Raw genomic sequence first — 26,269 nt, 5'->3', positions numbered from 1 at the left:
GGATTCTAAAAGATTTCGAGATGCAAAATTCAATCTGGCATAAAAAATTTGTATGATCATCCATAAACTTAAACCATGAGTAAGGCAATTTATTATCATCAATTTCATCCTCTCGCAAGATTGTGCAACATGTTCATGATCAAGTTGCTTAAAATTCATTATATTGTTCCTAAGGGAGATGATCTTAGAGGGAGGAAAATACTTGGAAATAAAAGCATCTTTGCACTTATTCCATGAATCAATACTATTTTTGGGCAAAGATGAAATCCAAGTTTTAGCACGATCTCGTAAAGAGAACAGAAATAGATACAATTTAACAGTATCATTATCCACATCCTTTTTCTTTTGCATATCAGTTAACTCAATGAAAATATTTCAATAGGATGCGGCATCTTCACTAGGAATGCCAGAAAATTGATCTTTCATAACAAGATTCAACAAAGCGGCATTAACTTCATAAGATTCCGCACTAGTGGCGGGTGCAATCGAAGGACTAATAAAATCATTATTATTAGTGTTGGAAAAGTCACACAACTTGATATTTTCTCGAGACATCGTGACAAAGCAACCAATCTAGCACACCAGCAACCAAAAAAGCAAACGAAAAGACGAACGGAAGAAGGGCGAATAAAAATGCAAACCTTTTTGTGTTTTTTTGAAAATGTTATAGAAGTTAGGGAGAGGCAAATGAGAGACAAATGGAAAATAATGTAATGCAAGAGATGAGGGTTTATGGTGGGTACTTGGTAGGCTTGACGTAGAACCTCCCCGGCAACGGCGCTAGAAATTATTCCTACTACTTCTTGAGCTTGCGTTGGTTTTTCCCTTGAAGAGGAAAGGGTGATGCAACAAAGTAGAGATAAAGTATTTCCCTCAGTTTGAGAACCAAGGTATCAATGTAGTAGGAGGTACACGCAAGTCTCCAATCTATGCACCTGCACAAACAGTCAAACACTTGCACCCAACGCGGTAAAGGGGTTGTCAACACCTTCACGGTCACTTGCAAGGATGTGATCTGATAGAGATAGATAAAAAAGATTACTAAAAACGTAAAACAAAATAAAAGTAAAAAAATGCAGCAAGGTATTTTTTGGATTTTGGTTTTATAGATCTGAAAATATGTGATGGAAAATAGACCCGGTGGTGTCGTGGTAAACCACGGCCACCTATGGGACCAAGGGCCCCTTGCTGCTTCGGCAGGGGGGCGTCGCGTTGTACAAATAGCATACGAGCATGGGGTAGCATAGTCGAGATCACACAGACAATTTTACCCTGGTTCGGGCCGCCGTGAGGTGTAAAACCCTACTCTTTCTTTGGTGGATTGATGATGGAAGAATGGTGGTGGAGCATAGTACACTTGCCCGGCACAGGCGGCAGTGACTACACACGTATGGGTGTGTGAGTTATCAAACCTTCTAACCATTTCTACGGTTGCCATGGGCCTCCTTTTATAGATTAAGCGGTTGCCACAATGGCAAAGTAGTCATTATGCACTAATAAGATAGCAAATAGTGCTATCATACCTAACTCTGCAGGCTGACAAGGTGTATTAAATGCACCACTTAACGTCACATCATTGGTTGCCGGCAAGCCTTGCCGGGCTGTTTCCCCAGCTCCACGCCTGCTTGCTTGACACGTCACAAGACGGGTGTCATCTATAGGCCTTTCTTGTAGAAAGAGGCTATCATGTGGCGAATGGCTGCCACTTAGTCACTTTGTGGCTTGACACCGCACTAATTGGCGACGTGGGTCGTGGCGGAGTGGTTGGGTGAGGTGGTTTTCCCAGGCCCTGCGAGGACGTCTTGGACGTCTCCTTTCGAGGGTGGTCCCGTCCTTGTCAAGCTCGCCTGCCCGGCAAGGGAGGCTTTTCTCCTGGTGGCATCTCGCTTCTTTGGCTTGATCTTTGTCCTCTTGATCTGCATGTTGGTCCTTCGATGCTTTCGGTCTCTTGTACTATGACTTGGGTTGGTGCCTCAATCATGTTCCCGTGCCTGTGTGATACGTCTTCATCGTATCTACTTTTCCAAACACTTTTGCCCTTGTTTTGGACTCCAACTTGCATGATATGAATGGAACTAACCCGGACTGACGCTGTTTTCAGCAGAATTACCATGGTGTAATTTACGTCTAGAAACAAACGTTCTCGGAATGACCTGACACTTCACGGAGCAACTTTTTAGAAAATATTAAAAATATGTGCAAAAGATGAAGGCCAGGGGGCCCCCCACCTGTCCATGAGGGTGGGGGGCGCGCCCCCTACCTCGTGGGCCCCCTGTTGCCTCTCCGACTCTAACTCCAACTCCATATATTGAGTTTCGGGGAGAAAAAAATCAGGGAGAAGAAATCATCGCGTTTTACAATACGGAGCCACCGCCAAGCCCTAAAACCTCTCAGGAGGGCTGATCTGGAGTCCGTTCGGGGCTCCGGAGAGAGGAATCCGTCGCCATCGTCATCATAAACCATCCTCCATCACCAATTTCATGATGCTCACCGATGTGCGTGAGTAATTCCATCATAGGCTTGTTGGACGGTGATAGGTTGGATGGGATCTATCATGTAATCGTTAGTTTTGTTAGGGTTTGACCCCTAGTGTCCACTATGTTCTGAGATTGATGTTGCTATGACTTTGCTATGCTTAATGCTTGTCACCAGGGCCCGAGTGCCATGATTTCAGATCTGAACCTATTATGTTTTCATCAATATATGAGTGTTCTTGATCCTATCTTGCAAGTCTATAGTCACCTATTATGTGTTATGATCCGTTAACCCCGAAGGGACAATAATCGGGATACTTACCGATGATGACCGTTGTTTGAGGAGTTCATGTATTCACTATGTGTTAATGCTTTGTTCTGGTTCTCTATTAAAAGGAGGCCTTAATATCCCTTAGTTTCCGTAAGGACCCCGCTGCCACGGGAGGGTAGGACAAAAGATGTCATGCAAGTTATTCTCCATAAGCATGTATGACTATATTCGGAATACATGCCTACATTACATTGACGAACTGGAGCTAGTTTTGTGTCACCCTAGGTTATGACTGTTACATGATGAACCGCATCCGGCATAATTCTCCATCACCGATCCATTTCCTACGAGCTTTCCGCATATTGTTCTTCGCTTATTTACTTTCCCGTTGCTATTGCTATCAACACTACAAAATACAAAAACATTACTTTTACTACTGTTACCTTTTGCTACCGTTACCACTATTATCATATTACTTTGCTACTAAATACTTTGCTGTAGATATTAAGTTTCCAGGTGTGGTTGAATTGACAACTCAGGTGCTAATACTTGAGAGTATTCTTTGGCTCCCCTTGTGTTGAATCAATAAATTTGGGTTGAATACTCTACCCTTGAAAACTATTGCGATCCCCTATACTTGTGCGTTATGAAGACTATTTTTTGGCGCCATTGCCGGGGAGCATAGCTCTATTCTTTGAGTCACTTGGGATTTATATATGCTTATCATTATGAAGAACTTGAAAGATCCAAGAACCAAGATTTATCCCTCAACTACAAGGGGAGGTAAGGAACTGCCATCTAGCTCTGCACTTGATTCACCTTCTGTTTTGAGTAAGATTGCGACACCTACACTTGCTTCTGCTATTCGTTTTGATATGTTGCATGTTATTGATGATGCCACGGGTCATGAAGATCTTCCCGGAGGCAATGGTTCCAATCTCTGCTCCAATTGCTGGGGTGTTGCAGTCAACATGCTGCAGCCAAAGTTCGCGAAGGCCCCTCGGCGGCACCTCGGCGGTGAAGAACGGCGGGGGACATATCCAGGTGCTCGGGGGCATTGCCGCCCACAGCACGAACTCACGTGAAGAATCCGCAGCATGGACCCCTGGGGCGACGGCGAGCGCCTCCGCGGCACGATGACTATGGCCCTGGCGCGGGCCGCACCGTTCACCGCTCCTCCCTCCGGAATCCCTAGCGTGAGCGTACAAGGGCAGCGGGTGCCCAGGAGGCGGCCTCTCATACCAAGGCCTCGACACCACCGGCCTCACGGCCACCTCGCAGCGATGAGACCTCCTTTTCTTCCACGGGAGCAGCTCGGGCACGTCGATGGGAGCCTTGCCCTTCTCTGCGACCGAGAACCTCCAGATCAGCGCCATGTCTACACAAGGAAGAAGTGGAGCAAGGAAGAAGAAGAAGCAGGAGAGGCAGAGGAAAGATGGGCGACGGGGGCTCCGCCCCCCTCCCATTTATACCAGGAGAAGGCCAACCGGCACCCCCCACTATCACAGGTAATGATAGTCTTCCTTGCATGTCGCAGGGACTTGTCATGTCGGGCAGTTGCCGAGGCAGCGTGGGGAAGCGGAGACGCCCACGTCCAATCAACCACCACGCGTCAACCGAGGCCGCAGGCTATTGGGGCCCATGGCACTCCACACTTGACCCTTGGCTTCGCCTCGAAGCCAAGTCCGAGCGCGCCTTGGGCCCGGGAGCTACTGTCGGTGTTCTAGGAACGGGGGTCCCCAAACTTGCCTGCCTGCGGCCCACGGCATGGCTTTGCTGGCAGGCCTGTACGGCCCATCTTCATCAACAAGGAATCAAGACCCTCGCGAGGTGGACGACACAAGACCTCCTCAGGAGCAGCCTCATCAGGCCAGCTCGTGAGGGGCGGAGAGTTCAAGGTCGGGCAAACCTCACAAGGTTCTCGTGACGTGAGACATGACGGTCGAGGCCAGGCAGGCACCCGGCAGGCGCCAGCGCGTGCCGCGTCCTTGTTACCTCTTTAGTGCTAAGGGGGCAAGCGCAGGCGCAGAGTACCGAGGCATCAAGCAAAGATTTCCATGTTGGTGCAACAAGACCAAGACCAGAAGGACGGCAAGACGAAGGTCACCGTGGAGCCCAGGACGACGTCACCACCAGAACCTTTGGCAGGCGAAGACGACCATTTGTCAGGATAGCTTGTACTAACTGTCCCTTTTCAAATTGGTCGTTGTTGGCTCCCTTCCCGCTCAATATTTGGGGAGAGGACCAGGGCCTCTATAAATAGGACTAGCCACCACCATAGGCAAGCGGGGATCGAGAGGATCGAAGATCATCCTTAGCCACACAAGTGCACCAAGCACAAGAACACCTCAACCTGAGGAGGCTGTTCTTCCCCTTGTACTGTTCATCATCAGCCAAAGAGACAATCCACCACCACCACACTTGAGTAGGGTATTACACCACAATGGTCGCCCGAACCAGTATAAATCTTGTGTCCTTTGTGTTGCGAGTTCGTCGGGTTAGTTCGTGAGATCTAGGCTAAGTTAGGACGCGGATCTATAGGGGGGGAGATCTTCGCGAGCACCCCAGAGTTCGAACCTTAAGGGTTTTGCCTGAACCCGTGATCCGATAGGGTGGAATTGTGCAAATTTAACAAAGTTTGTGGAAGAGACTACTAAGCAAGAAAAGCTACGATAAATTGGCGGCCTAGACCAAGGGAGCAGCAGGCAAGTACGACAGGTTGGAGGAGTCGGGGGCGCCGACTGGTGGAGTGGCCGGCTGCCGAGTCTTGGCTCTGCCGCTTTCAGCAACAGACGGCGTTCGGGCACGCGGCTCTGTGCGAGATGTCGGCGTTCTGGGAACGGGGGTCCCCAGACTTGCCTGCCTGCGGCCTGCGGCGTGGCTCAAAGGGGGGCCCAGCACGGCCCATCTTCATCAACACAGACCCAAGACCCTTGCGAGGGGCCAAGCCTCGCGGGGCGGATGACACGGAGCTTCCTCAGGCACGACCTCATCAGGCTGGCTCGCGAGGAGGCAGAGAGATCAAGGCGGGGTACCTCATGGGGTGCCCGTGACGCAAGCCATGACGACCAAGGGCTCCAGGCAGGCGCCAGCCTGCGCAGTGTCCTCCTTTCCTCTTTGGTGCAAAGGGAGCAAGCGCAGGCGGGAGCATCAAGCAAATATTGTGGCTTGGGCTCCACAATATTTTGGAAGAGGCCCAGGGCCATTGCCTATAAATAGGACTAGCCACCCCCAGGGTAGGGGGGGATGAAGGGATGGAGAAGGAGCTAGAATCGGCCAACCCTGAAACAAGCTGAGACCGAAATCGGAGAGAGAATCAAGAAGGGAGAGAGAGAAGGGTGACTGAACTCCTCCTAGCAGTTCATCCCCCCAGCCAAGAACAGACCCTCGCGAGGCTGTTCTTCCTTGTATTGCTCATCATCATCAACCCAAGAGGCAATCCACCACACCACACACTGGAGTAGGGTATTACACCACAACGGTGGCCCGAACAAGTATAAACCCTGTGTTTTCCGTGCTGTTCTTTCCTTAGCCTAGATCTTAGCGAGGTGGAGGGGTGCAGGTAGGTAGAAGGCCAAATCTCTGCGCGCACCCCAGTGTTCGAACCTCAAGGGTCTGCCGGAACCCGAAATCTGACATTTGGCGCGCCAGGTAGGGGTGCGCCGGAATTCGTCTTCCACCACCCTGTTCTCCGCCAACCATCGCGTCCATGTCTGACGCTCGTCGGGCCCACGCCGAGCACCGGGCCGCTCACGCTTCCCGCGTCGCCCAGACGGCTCCTGTCGGCGGGCCTCCTCGCCGTTCCCCATCACCTGCCGTCAACGCCGCCACCGGCCCGGCGGGGGACGAGCAGCAAGCGTCGTCTCAGCATCCGTCCATGCGGCAAGACGGCCGCACCGCTACTCCCTCGCTCACCCCAGCTGGTTCTTCGTCCCGCGCGCTCCACGCACCCATGGAGGCTCGAGCTGCGCTCATCGCGGCAAACGAGCTCCTGCGCTATCGTCCCGCCGACGATGTCTATGAAGAATGGCTCGACCGCGTCGCCGAGCTCGTCTGCGCCGCAGGGGGCTCTCCTGCGCCGTCCGTTCCGCTGCACCGCACCGCACCCCGCCCCGCGCGGGCGACGAAGCTCTGGCGGCGCCCCGGCCGCCTCCTCCTCAAGAAGGCGCCATGGCTGCAAGGCGCGTGGACCCTGGGCGGAACCCGCTCCGTCAGCTACCAGCGTGGCAAGAGCAGAGCTGCCAAGAAGTCCCTCGCCCGCAAGAAGCTGCCCGGGCGCTCCCTGCTCCAGCATGTCGCGACCATGCTCCTGCTCCCGCACATCAAGACCCCGCGCTGCTCCCAGCTGCAGCGCGTGGGGACATGCAAGACCAAGCTCTCCGTCACCCAAGGCCTCCGAGCCGTGCGAGAAGGAAGGATCGGCCGTCGCCCCGACCGCGGTGACCGGGGCTACGGTCGAGGAGGAGGAAGGAACGCAGGACGCTGGGAAGACCGCGGCCCGCGCCAAGGGTGGCGCGATCAACCTCGCGAGGATCGCTGCCAAGACCCGCCTCACGAGGGAGGCTGGAGGGATCAGCCTCGCGAGGATCGCTCGCAAGGCAACGCGGGCCTCCCTCCGCTGCCGCCGCAGCCAAGGAGAAACGAGGAGCGCCATCAGGACGAGGGGGCTGGGGGCTTCCAGGAGCCGCGCGCGATCGCCTGCATCCTGGGCGGGGCTCAAGCCCCAGCCTCTCAACGCATCTTCAAGCAGTTCGCCCGCGAAGTGAATGCAGTCCTCCCCAAGCTCGAAGCCACGCGCCCTCTCGGGTGGTCGGCGTGCGCCATCACGTTCAGCTCAACAGATCAGCTCAAGTGTGCGGCTACAGCCGGAGTCCTCCCGATGCTTTGTTCCCCAATCATCAGCAACGTGGTGGTCACCAGGACCCTCATCGATGGCGGGGCAGGGCTCAACGTCCTGTCTGTGGAAAAATTCAACAATGTCCAAGTGCCCTACAGCCAGCTTCAGCCAACCAAGCCTTTCTCCGGAGTCACCGACGGCTCCACGGTCCCGATTGGGCAGGTCCGCCTCCCTGTCACCTTCGGGGCACGCGACAACTACCGCACCGAGCTCATCGACTTCGACGTCGCTCACATTCGCCTGCCGTACAACGCCATCCTTGGGTACCCAGCGCTGGCCAAGTTCATGGCCGTAACTCACCACGGCTACAACGTCCTCAAGATGCCAGGAAGTGGCGGAGTCATCACGGTGCCCTGTGAAGAGAAGGACGCGGTGTGTTCCCTGGAACGAGCCTTTCAGGCCGCGTCACTGGAAGACCCGGATCACGGAAGCAGGAGGCTTCCCGAGACCGCCCCCAAGAAGAAGAAGACATCGTCAAGCGCGGCCCCTCAGGAGGCAGGCCCCTCAGGGCCCGTGCCTGCCCAGGGCGAACCTCCTTCCATCGCATAGGAAAGCGCGCCCGGCGCCCTCCTCAGGCAGGGCTTGGGGGCTCTCCCCTAGAGGGCCACCGACCTGGCTAGGGTCACGAGGGAGGCGCTTGGGCACCACATGGAGGCGTGTTTCGAAGCACGTTTCCCTCAAGGAGTAAGGCAAGGAGAGCCAGACCCTCAGGAGTTCGTCAGCAAGGTCATTCAGGAGCTACAGGAGCCAAGAGTCATGAAAGGCGACTGCCGCCTACCAGTTGTGGCTCCCCATCCAGGCGTGGATGGTGGGCTGCACGTCTGCATCGACATACCAGGGCTCAATCGAGTTGCCTCTCTGGAGCGCCTCTGGCCCTCGCGAGTGGGGCGCTGCGAAGGTCCACCCCACAGCTACGTTTGCATGCCTTATGGCTTGCCGAACGCGGCTGCCACGTACCAGCGCCTCATGAGGGACATCGTGGAGGCTCAAGAGGCCAGGCGTTCCGCAGCCCTGGCGGAGATGGAGATGGTCCGCGAGGAGCCACCAGCGCCTCCGGGGCCTCCCGAGGCCCCTGGGCCTGGGGGCTGGTGAGGATCGGCTTCCGCAGCCCACCGAGTCTGCTACACGAACACTCCTTCGTCCTCAACATCATCAGGTGACATCTTTCAAGTTTCATTTTCAGCTGGGAACGCCCCCCCAGGGCTGCATTATTCCCAGGCCGCGTGGGTCCGTCCCTGCGGCATGTATCCCTTTTATTTCATGTTGTTAGCTTACCTTGTTGGGGGCGCCCCTCGGGCTGCATCATCTCCCAAGTTGCTCGAGCCAGACCCAGCGGCATGTATCCCTTTTGCGTTTATTTCTGGCTATGCGTTCGACCCACCATGATTGATTATTTGATGCCTGTCCACGGCACCTCTTCTTCTCCATGCCGACCACTTGCACGTTAAAGGGGGGGGTACCTGAGCATCGTGACTCAGGGCTCTTACTGGCTCTCCAGCCCTCACCCTCTGGCTTTGTCCACGGCATCGCGACCTGGCATACCAGCGACGGTTGAGACCAGCTCGAGGGCCCGGACCCGAGGACGTAGAGTGCCGGCATCTAACCAAATTTGCAGGGACACATCACAAGATAAGGCCCAGTGCCAGGCGCAACCCGCCTAGAGGTAGGGCCCCGTGAGTCCCGCGCTAGCTCACGGGTGCCCAGATACACCTCGCCAGGCCCTACCGTGCTAGCCACGTGTCAGGGCGGGGCTGTACACGCCCCGGGGGCTCCTCCCGGAGGGGAGCCCCCTCCCACGTACCAGTGGAAGCACCATGCTCTGTGCTGGCTGACAACACTGCCGAGGAGCGGCTATGCCCGTACACATACGGAAGCGCTATGCTCCGCGCTAGTGATAAACAACTGAGGGCGGCCCCCGGGCCGCACCAACCTCAGGGAGCCTAGAGCTCAGTGTCTAGCCTCATCGTAACGCCTCCCCTCAGGAGTGTCGCGCAAGGGGGCTGGGCACGGGGGCTGCGCCTGGGTCACGCCCAGACGCACGCCACCCAGCCAGGCCCCCCCGGGCCTGGTTCGTCGCACGTCTCTCCCCAAGCGGAGCCATGGTACGAAGGCCGTTTGAGCGTCAAGGGGGACTCCTGAGCATCGCGACTCAGGAGCCTAACTGGTCATGTAGCCCCTCACTCCTTAGTTCCGAAAGGCTAACGGCGGTTGAGGTATGCGCGCGGCCGGGCTCTGCAGACGTAGAACGGTAGATCCACCCACATCACACCTCCCTACTTGCTGTTCGTGCGCCAAGGGGGACTCCTGAGCATCGTGACTCAGGAGCCTAACTTGTCACGTAGCCCCTCACTCCTTGGTCCCGTCCTGGTTTCCGGTCGGGGCTAACGGTGGCTGAGGTATGCGCGGGGCCGGGCTCTGCCGGCGTAGAACATAAGCAAGTAGGAAGGAAAAGCGTAAATTTCAAGGAATTCAAAAGAAAATATTATAGTCCACACTGTTATCTCAATGCCAAACGCAAGTTTAAATGCCTCCCCGAGGCATGATACATGTGCAGGAATTAAAGGCAGGACAGGAGCCGCAACGGAGTCACTTGTCGGCAGTGGAGCAGTGCGGAGTGGGTTCGCCTCATGGAGCAGTGGGGTCGGCAGCGCCTTGCTTCGGCTTGGCGCTGAAGGCCCGGAACTTCCCCAGCAGAGCCTCCGCGCGACCCTTCATGGCCTCGACAGCGGCAGCGGCACGCTCGCCGCTTACTGGCTCCAGCAGGCTGTCGAGGTCGACGTCGGGATCGCGAAGGTAGATGTGGGTGAGGACCCGCGTCAGCACTGCAGAAGACAGGACACGCACCTCGGCCTCGGCCGTGGGGCCAAGACCAAGGGCGACATCTTCAAGAGCGCGAACCAGGAAGGGAAGTAGCTTGGCGGGGCCGTCCTCGGCGCCAGCCAGCGGGCTCTCCAGGCCGCTGTCGTAAAGCGTCCTCAGCGAGGAGTGAGCCTTCGCCTCCATCTCCATGAAGGCCACGCGGTCCTCGGCAAGAACCTGGGCCTTGTCGTCCAGCTCGACCTTCCTCGCCCCCAACTCCTGCTCCAGCGCGCCTAGGCGGTCGCGGCGCTTCCTGAGCTTGACCTCCCTCTCCTTGACGGCCGCCTCATGAGCCTTCACGCCTTCTTCCTGCTCTTGGCGAAGGCGGACCTCTTTCGCGAGTTGGTCCCGCAGGCCTTGCAGCTCGTCCTCCAGCGCCTTGCAGCGACCACGGATGTCGACCACCTCCCCCAGGGCTGCGTCACGAGCAGCCTTCGCCTCAAGGACGGCCTGCCTCTCCTCATCGCAAGCCGTCGAGGCCTGGACCAGCGCCGCCCAAATCGAAGCGTCGGAGCGAACCCATCCTGAAGCCAGCACCAAGCGCCCGGCCACCAAGCGAGGGTCGGCGCCAAGAAGATCCTGCCGCATCTGGTCCAGCTCAGCAGCAGCACGATCCAGAACAGCAGGAGGAGTCAGAGAGACAGCAGTCGGTGGAGTAGAAGGAGAAGGCGGCAGCGCGACCACAGCATCCTGAGGCAGAGCCTGCTGCGCCCCAACGGCTGTAGTGGCGGCAGCAGGGAAAGGCACCTCGGGAGTCACTTGGGCCATGGGGGCTGAGCTCGCCCCAGCCGGCTCAGCCAGGCCTCGCGAGGACGACCGGGCAGGAGAAGCCCGTGTGTCGCAGTCACCTTCCTTCATGGGCAGAGGCGTTGCCATGGATGGAACCTCAGGAGTTCCCTTCGGCTTCTTTGCTGCGGGCGCCAGCCTACCCAAGAGATGCGGACGTCAAGCCTCAGAAGCAGAACAAGAAATAAAGACAAGAATCAAGAGCTTACGGGTCGTCTCCAGTGAGCTCAAGCGGCCTCCGGCCAAATTTGAAGCCCGAAACCCAGCTGGAAGGGTCAACCTCGGGAAGCTTGGAAGCGGAAGGCGCGTCTGCAGTCCGCCTCGGGGCCGGGGGCGACCCGCGGGAGATCAGCCCGGTCCTGTCCTTCTTTGGGATCGGGGGCAAGCTCCCGCCATCCTGCTCATCATCATCCTCGTCGCCATCGCTAGGAGAGAGGTGGAGAACACGGGACCTGCACCGGGGGAGGGGAGCCCTCGACTCTTCGTCAGTCGCCTCGGAGACAGGCCCTTTTTCCTGCTCCCCTCCTTCCTCCTCTTCGCTGGAGTCGTCGGAGGGCACGTCCACCGGTTCCTCGGGAGTTTCCATGGGCACGGGCCCGTCCCCGTTGAAGATAGGCATGGACTCCACTACCTGCTCCCAGTCGTCGCGGAGGAACAAGGGCGTAGGAGCGCCCTCCAACCTCGCCACATCGCCCCGACCAGAGATTGGAGGACCGCAGCTAGATCTCTGTTGGCCAAGGCCGCGGGGCTCGGATGGGGCCTCCACATCGGAAGTGAGTACTGCCAAAGCGGAGCCAGCTGGTGCTCCAGGAATTCCCTCAGCAGCGACGCACCGGTCAGCTTCGCTGCTGCCATGTTGGCCGGCCTCAAATCCGCGTCCATCTTCTCCAACACCAACTTCATGCGGGGGTCGGCGAGCTCCGCTCGACCCCAATCGCTGGAGCTCGTGGGTTGCTCCGTGGGCAAGATCAGCCGAGGGTGGATGCGCCTAGCATCTGCCAAGACCCACTTGCTCCTGAAGCCCTCAATCCTTTTCCCGGGGTTCGAAATGGCAATGGCGCCACCGTACGTGATGAAGCTCGCGCACGCGGAAGCAGGACCGCGAGAGGTCCGGAGGTAGAAGTAGGGGCGCAGCAAGGCCACTGAGGGCTGCACCCCCACGTGAGCCTCGTAGTAATAGGCGAAGATTGCCAGGAGAAGGACAGAGTTGGGGTGGAGATGCAGAGCATGTTTCTTATAATGGCGGAGGACAGAGAAGAAGAACTCGGAGAAGGGAGGCACCAGGCCAGCAGAAATGGCGCTTACGAAGAACAGATAAAAGGTGCTCCCTTGGCCCTCAGGGTGGCGGAGCCGGCCTTGAACACCTTCGCCCCGTCGATGCCCCGCACCGCCGCCATCCGGCGCAACTGGGCGAGGCTCGCCTCTGACACGTTCGACGAGTCCAGGGCAGACGAGTACCAAGCTCCGGCCGGGGACTGACGAGGCGCCATGGCTTCCTAGGTCACGCGGTCGGAGTAGATCGGGAAATTTTGGAGGAAGGAAGGAGAGGCACAAGAAAGGGGATCTGAGCAGCAACCGGAGAAAGCAAAAAGAAAAGCCTAGGCAAATATCGCTCCTTTATCAACTCGCGCAGTTGCTAAGGTGCTCACGTCCAATCAACCGCCACGCGGCGCCCAAGGCCGCAGGCTGTTAGGGCCTGCGGCGCTTCGCCCTTGCCCTTTTTGCCTCCCTGCACAGCCAAGTCCGGGCGCGCCTTGGGCCCGGGGGCTACTGTCAGCGTTTTGGGAACGGGGGTCCCCAGACTTGCCTGCCTGCGGCCTGCGGCATGGCTCAAAGGGGGGCCCAGCACGGCCCATCTTCATCAACACAGACCCAAGACCCTCGCGAGGGGCCAAGCCTCGCGGGGCGGACGGCACGGAGCTTCCTCAGGCACGGCCTCATCAGGTTGGCTCGTGAGGAGGCGGAGAGATCAAGGCAGGGTACCTCACGAAGTGCCCGTGACGCAAGCCATGATGACCAAGGGCGCCAGGCAGGCGCCACCCCGCGCAGTGTCCTCCTTTCCTCTTTGGTGCAAAGGGAGCAAGCGCAGGCGGGAGCATCAAGCAAAGGCGCCCGTTTTGGTGCAACAAGACCAAGACCAGTCCAACGGCAGGGAGGAAGTCATTGTGGAGCCCAAGCCAGTGTCACCACTAGAGTCTTTGGCAGGCGAGGACCAACTTTAGTCAGGATAAGTGTACCAGATGTTCCCCTTCAAAATGGCCAATTGTTGGCGCCGTTCGCGCTCAATATTTGGGAAGAGGCCCAGGGCCATTTCCTATAAATAGGACTAGCCACCCCCAGGGTAGAGGGGGTGAAGGGATGGAGAAGGAGCTAGAATCGGCCAACCCTGAAACAAGCTGAGACCGAAATCGGAGAGAGAATCGAGAAGAGAGAGAGAGAGAGAAGGGTGACTGAACTCCTCCTAGAAGTTCATCCCCCCAGCCAAGAATAGACCCTCGCGAGGCTATTCTTCCTTGTATTGCTCATCACCATCAGCCCAAGAGGCAATCCACCACACCACACACTGGAGTAGGGTATTACACCACAACGGTGGCCCGAACCAGTATAAACCCTGTGTTTCTTGTGCTGTTCTTTCCTGAGCCTATCTCTTAGCGAGGCGGAGGGGTGCAGGTAGGTAGAAGGCGAAATCTCTGTGCGCACCCCAGTGTTCAAACCTCAAGGGTCTACCGGAACCCGAAATCTGACACTAGAGGCGCGGTCGACTTGTGGCTATCCATCCGCTCCGACCTCCGGCGCGTCGTCTTCATCATACTCGCCTTCCTCGTCTTCCCCCTCATCGCTGGAGGTGATTTCCTCCGTCGAGTCTTCGCTATCATCCAGGTTCAGACCGAACCATTCTGGCGGCGCTTCAGTGGCATTCTCGTTCAGCTCAGTGTCCGCATCCTGGGAACGGGGGTCCCCAGACTTGCCTGCCTGCGGCCCACAGTGTGGCTCTACGAGCGGGCCCATACGGCCCATCTTCGCGAGCAAGGACTCAAGACCCTCGCGAGGGGCTAAGCCTCGCGAGATGAACGACACAAGACCTCCTCAGGAGAGGCCTCACCAGGCTGGCTCACGAGGGGCGGAGAGATCAAGGCCAGGCAAACCTCGCGAGGTTCCGATGACGCGAGCCATGACGATCGAAACCAGGCGGGCGTCAGGCGGGCGCCAGCGCGCACAGAGTCCTTGTTTCCTCTTTGGTGCTAAGGAAGCAAGCGTAGGCGCGGAGTACCAAGGTGTCAGGCAAATGTTTCCATATCGGTGCAATGAGACCAAGACCAGAAGGATGGCAAGATGGAGGTCACTATGGAGCCCAAGACAGTGTCACCACCGGAGCCTTTTGCAGGCGAAGACTGCTTTTTTCAGGATAAGTTGTGCTCGTTGTCCCCTTTCGAATTGGTCGTTGTTGGCTCCCTTCCTGCTCAATATTTTGGGAGAGGACTAGGGCCTCTATAAACAGGACTAGCAACCACCATAGAGAGGGAGGTTAGATCGAGAGGGACTAGAACAACCACACGCTCACCAAGCACAAGAACACCTCTCCTCGGGAGGCTGTTCTTCCCCTTATACTATTCATCCTCGGCCCAAGAGGCAATCCACCACACCACACTGGAGTAGGGTATTACACCACAACGGTGGCCCGGACCAGTATAAATCTTGTGTCCTTTGTGTTGTGAGTTCGTCGAGTTAGTTCGTAAGATCTTAGCTGAGCTAGCACGTGGATCAGTAGGGGGGAGATCTTTGCGCGCACCCGAGTGTTCGAACCTTGAGGGTTTTGCCGGAACCTGTGATCTGACATTTGGCGCACTAGGTAGGGGGTGCGCCAGAGTTTTCTTCCGTCGATTCGCGCTCACCATCTTCGCGCCCATTCTCCATGGCTGGCGCCGCCCCGCCGACCGGATCTACGGGTGCTCACAGTGGCGCTCGGGGGCTCCGAGCCTTTGCTCCCGCCCTGCGGCAGGTGAAGTGGCCACCCAAGTTCAAGACGGAGATGCCACCATGCTACGACGGCGCGGCGGGCTCATCGGCTTTCCTGCTGGCGTATGAGGAAGCCGTCCTTAAGGCCGGGGGCGACGACAAGGTCATGGCCAACTGGCTTCGCATGGCCCTCACTGGCGCACCACGCGCCTGGCTGCTCAACCTCCCCGGATCCACGGTGGCGTCCTGAGAGGAGTTGCGCAGCCTCTTCGTTGCACGCTACGGGGCACCGGCGCTCCATGCAATTGCAGCCCTCCTTGGCGGCTCGCAAGCACCACCCTCAGACTGTCTCGTCAAGCCGTTCTTTCGATAGATCGGCGCCACTTCCAAGCGCCCGGGGGCTCTGCCGGGCTGGGCCGCGCCCGAGGCCGACCTCACCTTTGACTTAGGGGATCATCCCGCCTCCACCGTCAGCTCAGGTGCGCTCCCAATGCTTTGCACGCCCACCATCTGCCACGTATCCATCACCAAGACGCTCATCGACGGCGGCGCCGGCCTCAACGTGCTCTCCGTCAAGGCCTTCAACCTTCTTCACGTACCGCTCGAGCGGCTCCGCCCTAGCAAGCCTTTCTCAGGGGTTGGTGGAGGCTCTGCCCGCTCCCTAGGGCAGATCTACCTCCCCGTGGCCTTCAGCACGCGCGACAACTATTGCATTGAGCTCATCAACTTCGACATCGCCCACATCGACCTCCCGTACAATGCCATCCTCGGATACCCAACTCTAGCCCAGTTCATGGTAGCGACCCATCCGGCTTACAACCTCATGAGGATGCCGGGGAGCGAGGGTGCCCTCACCATCAAGGGGGACGCTAAGGAAGCCTTAATGACGCTCAAGCTCGCCCTCAAGACCGCTGCAGCAGCGCAGCCCTCCGACTTGGACACCTCCAACGCCAAGGGAGCCGCACCAACCAAGAAGAAGCAGTTTTTCACTCAGGACAAGGCAAAAACCAAGCGAGTGCCGGTCAAGGAGGACGGGTCCTCAGGGGCGACCTTTACCAGAGGCGCCAACCTCGAGCTGGATCAGGAAGAGGCGTTGGTGAGGTTCTTGCATGCAAACAAGGAAGTGTTCGGTTGGGAGCCCGATCAGCTGGTGGGGGTCCCAAGAGAGGTGATAGAGCACCACCTGAAGGTGTGCCCCAACATATGCCCTGTGAAGCAGAACCCGAGGTGGCAATCCACGGAGAAGCAAGCTTTCATCGTCTAAGAAACCCGCAAGCTGGAGGCTGCGGGTGTCATTCGCGAGGTTCAGTACCCATAGTGGCTTGCGAACCCTATCGTCGTCCCCAAGAAAGGCGGGAAGGAGCGGATGTGCATCGACTTCACAAACCTCAACCAGGCCTGCCCCCAAGATCCCTTCCCGCTTCCGCGCATCGACCAGATCGTCGACTCCATTGCCGAGTGCGACTTGCTGTGCTTCCTAGATGCGTTCTCAGGATATCACCAGATCAAGATGGCGGTAGAAGATGTGGAGAAGACGGCCTTCCTTACCCCGTGTGGGGTGTACTGCTACAATTGCATGCCTTTCGGACTGCGCAACGCAGGCGCAACCTTCCAGCAGCTCATGCACATTGCCTTGGGTCGGCAGCTCGGGAGGAACGGTGAAGCCTATGTCGACGACATCGTGGTGAAGTCTCGGGAGGCGAGGACCTTGATCCAAGACCTGGAGGAGACCTTTGAAAGCCTCCGCCAGGTGGACTTGTGGATCAACCCGGAGAAGTGCGTGTTTGGCGTCCCTTCCGGCAAACTGCTGGGCTTCCTTGTGTGCTACAGGGGGATCGAGGCCAACCCAGAGAAGGTCAAGGCCATTGAAGACATGAGTCCACCGCAAACCCTCAAGGAAATGCAGAAGCTTGCTGGATGGCTGACTGCGTTGGGACACTTTATTTCCAAGCTGGGAGAGTGAGCCCTACCCTTCTTCAAGCTGATGAAGAAGAAGGGCCTATTCGAGTGGACCCCGGAGGCAGACCGAGCATTTCAAGACCTCAAGAGATACCTGACTAGCCCCCCCAAGTGATGGTGGAGCCGTGGCCTCTCGAGCCCCTAGTGCTCTATCTTGCCGCCACTCCCTACTCCGCCAGCGCGGCCCTAGTAGCGGTTCAGGAATAACACCAAGCCAAGGGCGACGCGAGACCGGGAGGGCGCCACAAGGGCCGCCGCAACAGCAGCAGAAGAGCAAGCTCAGCAGGACGACGCTCTCGAACCCCCAAAGGCCTCGGCAAGCAATCAAGTGTCGGGGGCTCCACCACCTCAGGAGGCACCCCAGCTTCCGGAAGACACAAGCCTCATCAACACGCCTACCCTCGTCGAGCACCCGGTATACTTCGTCAGCACGGTGTTACGGGATGCAAGAGCACGGTACCCCGTGCCTCAGAAGCTCCTGCTCGCGCTCCTGGTGCCCTCACGAAAGCTGTGGCACTACTTTCAAGGCCACCTCATCAAGGTTGTCCTAGCCTACCCATTGGAGAGAGTGCTGAGGAGCCCCAACTCTGCTGGAAGGGACACTGAGTGGAACATCGAGTTGCAAGCATCCCAGTTGGAGTTCAGCACTACCAGGGCCATCAAGGGAGCCTTGCTCGCTGATTTCGTGGAAGAATGGACAGAAGCCCCGGCTCTTGAAGTAGGCGAAGACCGGTCCCTCTCGCCGGGAAGTGAGGCTCCCGACGGCTGGGTCATGTATTTTGATGGTGCCTTCGTGCGCCAGGGCGCGGGGGCTGGAGTAGTGCTCATCTCGCCCACTCAGGACAAACTCTACTACGTCGTGCAGCTCTGCTTCCAGCAGGGCGAGAAGGTCTCCAGCAGGGCGCCTCCCGTCAGGGGCGACTCGCAGCTCCTCGTCAACTTCTCCAACAATATATACGAGCCAAGGGACGAACACATGGAAGCATACCTTGCGGAGGTGTGCGCAAGATGGAGAAACAATTCCAGGGCCTGGAGTTGCAGCACGTGCCCCGTGGCACCAACGAGAAAGCTGACGACATCGCCACAAGAGCATCCAAGCGACAGCCCCAGGAGCCTGGCGTCTTCGAGGAGCGGCTCTTCAAGCCATCAGCACCGCCACCGCTTTCAAGAACAGCTCAGCCTTGGGAGGAAGTCCCGCAGCCGCCTGCCACAGGATCCACGGCCTGTCGCCCGACCTCACGAGCGCGCCTACTCTTGGCACTTGAGCCCCAGGAGGGATGCTGGACCAAGGAATTCAAGGAATACCTGATGCAAGGGACGTTGCCGGAGAAGGAGAAGGACGCGGAGCGCGTGGCCCGGCAGGCCACATCATACTGCATCTGGGACGGTGAGTTATACAGGAAGCGGCCAAATGATGTTTCACTGCGTTGTATCTCCAGGGAGCAGGGGAAAGAGCTGATAGCCGACATTTTTTTTGAACCGGGCGTGCCCCTTTCCACTTAAGATAAACGGAAACACAACAGTCTCCGATAAAACTAGGAAGCAAGGAAATATAGGTAGCGAGTTCAACGCACTGCCAGGAAACCCATTGTGCTCGCCCGCCATCGAAACGAGCACCATGGGGTGAAAACCTGACAACACCTACTTAGTTCGAACCTGGCTATTACAACCAGGGAAAAGGGACAAACAAAAGAGGTGCTAGATAACAGAAAGCATGCAAACTTCAAAAGTTTTCCCAAATGCGGAGCCTGAGGCAAGAACCCAGCACATCTCCCCTAGCTCAACCAGGCAAGATGTACAGCGCTGCAGCATCATCACAAGTCACCCAGAGAGCACCTCATCCACGTCTTCTGCTGTGCATCTGGCCCCATCACACATCGCCATCAACTTGGTTGTTCTTGCTCGAATCATCTCAGTTTCGTGTCGCAATCTTGCCGCTTCTTCCACCGGCAATAGACCTGCCCAATATAAGAAAAAAGAACAAGCCGAGTACACAATCTCAAAAGGAGATTTGATCAATTGTTTTTCAAAAGTAGCCTTATTGCGCGCAAGCCAAATGGCCGAGGTTACTACCGCCAGACCAACAGTATAGAATCTAGCTTCATTGGGTAAGAACATATTGCACCACACATAGAATTGCCAGGTGTTCTTTGGGCATAAGTCAGTCCCCAACATAACTCCAACTGCCCTCCAGACAACACGCGCCACAGGACACGCAAAAAACAGATGGGACGCAGTTACAATATTGTTACAGAAGGAACACACAGGGTTCCCCGGACATTTTTTCCTCCTCATCACCGCTCTTGTGAGCACCGCATCTTGGGCCATATGCCATAAGAAGATCTGTATCTTAAGAGGCAATTTTGCCTCCCAGATCCATCTATAGTTGCTTCCATGGAGAGGCTTTTCCAGCCATTTATACATAGACTTAGTGGAGTACTTTGCATTCTTACTCAAACCCCAAAACACTACATCTTCCTCAGTTGTAGTATTAAGCCCCAAGATGTACTGCCGCATCTTACCCCACTGCTCCCTTAGGTTAGGGCATAAACCCCTTCTGAAAAAGGTCGAAGCCTCTACCCTGTCAAATTTTTGGATTGTACAATCCTGGCCTGTACAAATCTCAAACAACCGAGGAACCCTCGAATTAAGTGGGGGCAGCCCATCAATTGAGTCTTTCCACACCCTGGTCAGGTTGCCGCGTCCTAGTTTAATCTTTCTTCCCACCATGTACAGCTCCCTGACTTTCAGAAGAGCTTTCCAACGTGGGGAGTCAGATTGTCTAGGTTGCACAATTGACACAGACTTGTTATGTAAATATCTGCCTCTCACCAAGCTTTGCCAAACCCCAGTTTGGGTTTCTAATTTCCACCGCCATTTCATCGTCAGGCTGATATTTTTCTTCCTAAGGTCTTTGACACCTAGCCCCCCTTTGTCCCTCGATCTACACATCCTCTTCCATTTGACGAGATAATATCTATTTTTCTTATTGCAACCATGTCAGAAAAATTTTCTACGGTTCTTGTCCAGCCTCTCTATGAATGTTTTACTCATAAGTCACATGGACATATGATAAAAAGAGAGCTGCGACAATACCGAGGTGAGCAAAGTAAGTCTGCCTCTGCTAAATGCAGCATTACCAATCCAGGACCCGAAGCTCTTAAGGTATTTATCTACAATAAACTGCCACACCGAATCTTTAAGAGTTGTGAAATTCACAGGCATTCCAAGATATTTGATTGGAAAATGTCGAATCTCAGAGTTAAAGATCTCAGCATACTTGCTATCTATGTCAGTGTCCCCTCCAACAGTCAGGATCTCGCTCTTCTGAAAGTTCACCTTCAGTCCAGACATTAGCTCGAACATATATAATAGGAGCTTCAGGTTTAATGCCTTTTCCACATCATGCTCAAGGAAAATGATCGTGTCATCTACGTATTGCAAAACAACCACACCATTCGGGACAAGATCAGATGCAAGTCCAGTTAGGAGGCCATTTTGCTGCACTTTGCTGATTATCTTATTTAGATAGTCTGCAGCTATGTTAAACAGAAATGGAGAGTGGGAGTCTCCTTGGCGCACCCATTTAGCACATTGAAAATTTGGGCCCACTGAGTTATTTAGGTTGATACTAACTGTACCATTGTATAAGACTTGTTTCATCCACCCACACTAGGTTTCATTGAACCCCCTTATTCTGTGGCAATCCAATAGAAACTCGCAGTTAACCTTGTCGTATGCTTAATCGAAGTCGAGTTTAAACACCACCCCTACTTTTTTCTTGACATGGGTGTAATTGAGAAGCTCATGTAGAGTCATGATCCCATCCATAATATTCCTCCCTTTTACGAAAGCATTTTGTGACAAGCTTACCAGCTTGTCAGCATATTTTTTACTCTCCGATCCATAGTTTTAGTGATCAGTTTATATCGACACCTAAGAAGACAGATAGGTCGAAATTGCTAAATACGATCACCACCTGGCACTTTAGGAAGGAGAGTAATCACCCCATAGTTGAGACAATGCATGTCAAGCGTACCAGCATGGAAGTGACTGAACAGCCGCATGATGTCATTTTTCACGATGCTATAGCAATGTTGATAAAACTCCGCAGGGATGTTATCGGGGCCAGGTGCTCTGTTAACATCCATCGCAAACAAGGCCTCTTTCACCTCCTCTTCTGAAAAGGCTCTAGTCAAATCAACATTATCCTCTTGAGTAAGTTTTTCCAATTCATCCCATGAGTCAGGATCCATGTGAAATAAGTTGCCTGGGGCTGGGCTGAAAAGGGTTTTATAAAACTCTGTGGCATGTGAGATAAGGTTATCAGTTCCTTCTATCTCGATATCACCACATTTGAGGGCATGAATGGTATTCTTCCTTTTTCTCCCATTTGCAATTTTATGAAAATAATATGTGTTCAAATACCCTTTGAGCAGCCAACGCTCATGGGATTGTTGGAGCTAGAAAATCTCCTCATTCACTAGAATCTCATGAAGTTCAAAATTAATATCCACCTTTCTACTATACATCTCAGGGGTCAGAGGTCCCTCTTCTTTGAGCTCCTCAAGAGTGGACAGTTCCACTCTTAATTCTTCTTTTCTCTTCTTGGTATGGTCGTACTTGTTGGACCCCCACCCTTTGAAGAAGGTTTTAAACCTTTTTAGTTTGATATTAAGAATATCAATAGGATCTTCAGCTTTAACCACTTTCTTCCAGATTTTCTCCACTAAGGGTAAAAAATCCTGATTTTTAAGCCAGGCCAGACCAAACCTAAACTCCGTAGGTTTATGTGCCTCCCTGCCCGTGTCTCTTGAGGAGAGAAGTAGGGGATTATGGTCAGTGTCGGAGTAATGGGCCACGAGTAGCCTTACCCGAGTCCCGGAACCTTTCAAGACATCGGGCCGGCTGCGCCCCTGAAGACGACAAGATGAAGCGCCGCCTTCTGGTGGCCGGCTGGCTAAACGGCACGACTGCCAGAAGGCAGCCATGCTCAGGAAGGTGGCTCCAAGACAGGCTGACTCCTGGCAGGCAGCCTCTAGAGAGGCTGGCTCCCAGCAGTTGGCCCATGGTGCCCTCAAAGTCTGCACCCTCATTAAAGAATACAGGACATGGTGAGGCAACAGTGTAGCCCATCACCCCCGTATCCAGGGCCGGGTGTGGCCACAGTGCTCCATACTGGCGGAGATCTCCGCCCGGCGTAGAACTGTTGCCACTCCACCCCTGACGTCACTCCTGACAGGCAAAGCCCTGCTCCCACGACTGCCTGTCGGTATGGCCCAAGGACGGCGGGCCCTACCGGTCAGTGAGAGCCCGGAACACAGCTGGAGCCTCACCAGTCGGACCATGGGGAGGCCGGCTTCTAGCAGGCGGCCCGTTCCGTCCTCGGGACCTGCGCACCATTAACCAGATAAGACTCAGAGTGGCTATAGTAATCTCCCTCTAGGCGGCGGGACTGTAGCCATGCTCCGCTGACCAAGCAAGCGTCATTAGCATCACGGCCACAGTAACCCACAGCCGGCAAGACCCGTGAGTGGCGGGGGCAGCCTGTTGGCTCTGTACCAGACCAGCCGGCAGGGCCCACCAGGCGGTGGGCCCCGGCATTCGGCGGAGAAGTCGGCGACCAGAGAGACTGACATCCAGGTCCCACAACCGACCAAGTTACCATTGTACCCTTGGGGGGTAGGCCTATATAAACCCCCAGGGCGCCCATGCAAGGGGTTGGAACCTGTTAGAATTAGACTCACACCTAGGGGGAGAGGAGAGCAAGCCTTGCCTTCTTCTACCTCTACCATGCAGCTCGAGGAGCACAGTTGTACTCACTAGTGCTTTAGTGATCATGCGGAGACCCCACAGAGCAGGACTAGGGTGTTATCTCCTAGGAGAGCCCTAAACCTGCGTAAAGTATGCCGACGTACGTGCCTACGCATCATCCCGTTTCCAGGCACCGGCGACGTTCTACTCGCTCCCAGCATGATAAGCCATCCATTGGCAGATGTCGCACCCAACCCCCGACATTTGGCGCCCACCGTGGGGCGAGGTGCACCGTCTCCCGGAGACCAGCCCGACACGCCAGACGGCGTCTGCGCCGACGCGCTGCATGGCGCAGAGGTTGCCTGCGCAGTGAGCTACCTTGCCGATCTTGTTGGTGAGATTCGCCTCTCCAACGAGCCCGCGTCTGATGCAGGCACCGATGGCCCCGAGAGCCGCCTTGTGAGCCTCCTCGATCAGCTCCACGTCGCCAGCGAGCCTGCCGCGGACTTGGAGTCGGTTGGCTCCACCGACCCGATGTTGGTCGACTCCGACACGGCATCGCTTGACGCGTTGCCCTCCAACATGGTGGTCTATGATGAGACGCTTCCTCGCGCGGACAGTGGCGGCAGCACCATCAAGGAGGTGCTCGTCATCAGCCATGGCGAGCACTCCGGCAAGGGTGGTCTGGATCCGTTGCAGGTGGCGATGCAAGACCTGGCTGCGCCTATCCCGGAAGACGCCGACGCTGAGACGCTGGAAGCACGCCGCCTCCAGCTCGTCGAGAGCGCCAACCGGCTAGCCAGCATGAGACGCCTTTCGGAGGCCTACCAACGGGAGATGGACCGTGTTGTCGGTAGCACGCCGGCTCCTGGTGGGCCTAGCCTCATTGGTTTGGTCCGGCAGCGTGGCACGACCATCGCCAGCATGTTTGGGACGGATCGCCCCGTATACGCCACGCCTGCAGAGAACATACGACCTGCCCAGGCGGCAGCAGACGAGCTAGACAAGCTCGAGGGCGACGAGCGTCGCCACATGACGGAGCGAGTCCAGAAGCTCCTCGACGTGGTTGCTGAGCAGCAAGATGCCGGGTGCCGCACCGAAGCGCCCAGCCAGCGAAACGATGACCCACCTCCTCACCGAGGTCAAGGCACGACATCCCGGACGCCGACTGGTGATGCCGCGATAGAAGAGACAAGGAGCCGGCTGCCAGCCGCAGCCGGACTCACGTCACCATCGAGCGCGACAAAGACGGCCGCCCAAGAGCAGTGCTGTGGCGAGACGACTGTCCGCCTCCTCCACCCCGCAGGGAGAGGCACATTTCCCCGCCGCCAGTTGATAACCCATCACTCGGCGACCGCCTTGGCCACTGTGGGAGTCCTGGATTGGGGGGTCTCCGGACAGCCGGACTACATCATTTGGCCGGACTGTTGGACTATGAAGATACAAGATTGAAGACTTCGTCCCGTGTCCGGATGGACTCTCCTTGCGTGGAAGGCAAGCTAGGCAATACGGATATGTAGATCTCCTCCCTTGTAACCGACTCTGTGTAACACTAACCCCCTCCGGTGTCTATATAAACCGAAGGGTTTAGTCCGTAGGACAACATACAATCATACCATAGGCTAGCTTCTAGTGTTTAGCCTCTATGATATCATGGTAGATCAACTCTTGTAATACTCATATCCTCAAGAACAATCAAGCAGGACGTAGGGTATTACCTCCATCAAGAGGGCCCGAACTTGGGTAAACATCATGTCCCCTGCCTCCTGTTACCATTTGCCTTAGATGCACAGTTTGGGACCCTCTACACGAGATACGCCGGTTTTGACACCGACATTGGTGCTTTCATTGAGAGTTCCACTGTGTCGTGACCGTAAGGCTTGATGGCTCTTTCGATCATCGATAGAGATGCGGTCCAGGGCAAGGTTTTCCTCCCCGGACAGATCTTTGTATTCGGCGGCTTCGCACTGCGGGCCAATTTGCTTGGCCATCTAGAGCAGATCGAGAGCTACGCCCCTGGCCATCAGGTCAGATTCGGAAACTTAAACTACACTGCCGACATCCGCGGAGACTTGATCTTCGACGGATTCGAACCCGTGTCAAGTGCACCGCACAGTCACGACGAGCACGACGTAACTCTGCCATCGGATAGTGTTCGGGAGATCGCATCTGCAACTACTCCGGCCTTCAATCCGGAGAAAATTGCGCCATCCAGGGACGGATGGATAGACCCCGCCAGGGAGTCCGCACTCTCAGTGGCGATGGAGCCGGATACTGACTTCACCCCTTACAAGAGTCGTGTCGCTGAACCATTGGATTCGTCTCCGGCCACGCACTCCGAGCCGCCTACATCCATGCCTATTGAATCCGACTGGGCGCCGATCATGGAGTTCACCTCCACGGATATCTTTCAGCACTCGCCTTTCGCCAATGTGCTAAATTCATTAAGGTCTCCCTCCTTGTCAGGAGAACCTTGGCAAAACTATGTCCGGCTAGAATGGGATGCGGATGATGAAGAAATTCGCTGCCCACACACCACCCACTTAATAGCCACTGTCAACGACTTAACCGACATGCTCAACGTCGACTACGAAGACATCGACGGCATGGACGAAGATGCAGGAGAGAACAGGAATCAGCGCCCACAGGGCGCCAGACAGCCATTTCATCTCATGACATATACATGGTGGATACACCCAAAGAAGGCAATGGCGAAGACACAGCGGAGGATGGCCCCTCCAAGAAGCAACCCAAGCGCCGACGTCAGCGGCGCCGCTCTAAGTACCGCCATAGCAAAAATAGCGATAACAGCGCAAGAGAAAATAACACTCCAGTCGACTCTAGAGGAAACGACGACCACATTGCCCCGGCGACAGAGCACGATGAAGCTGCAAGCGGCGAACAAAGTATGGATCCGACGTTCGAACACGGCGACGCCGAGGATGAACCTCATCAAACCCCCTCTCGGGAGGAAAACAGTCCGGACGAAGATGCACACATCATCCTGAAAACGCACTTGGAGCAAGAGAACCTCCGCAGAAGGCTTATTGCCACAGCGAGGAGTCTGAAGAAGCAGAAGCAAAGGCTTAAGGCCGCACAAAATACGCTCAACAGCAGGTGGAACAAAGTGCTCGACAACGAAGCAAAGTACGGTGGAAGTTACCACACAAAGAGCTATCCAAAGCGCAAGCTATTACCTGAATTCGATGATGAGGCCTTAGAGCCCACACAGGCAAAAAATGAAAAGGCCAACCGGCCGGATCCACTACCTTGTGACCGCGATAGAGCGGCTAACAAAGTCGCACATAAGTC

The sequence above is a fragment of the Triticum urartu genome, chromosome 1, assembly GCF_003073215.2.
Source record: "Triticum urartu cultivar G1812 chromosome 1, Tu2.1, whole genome shotgun sequence".
NCBI lineage: Eukaryota > Viridiplantae > Streptophyta > Magnoliopsida > Poales > Poaceae > Triticum > Triticum urartu.
This window is presented reverse-complemented; position numbering follows the sequence as displayed.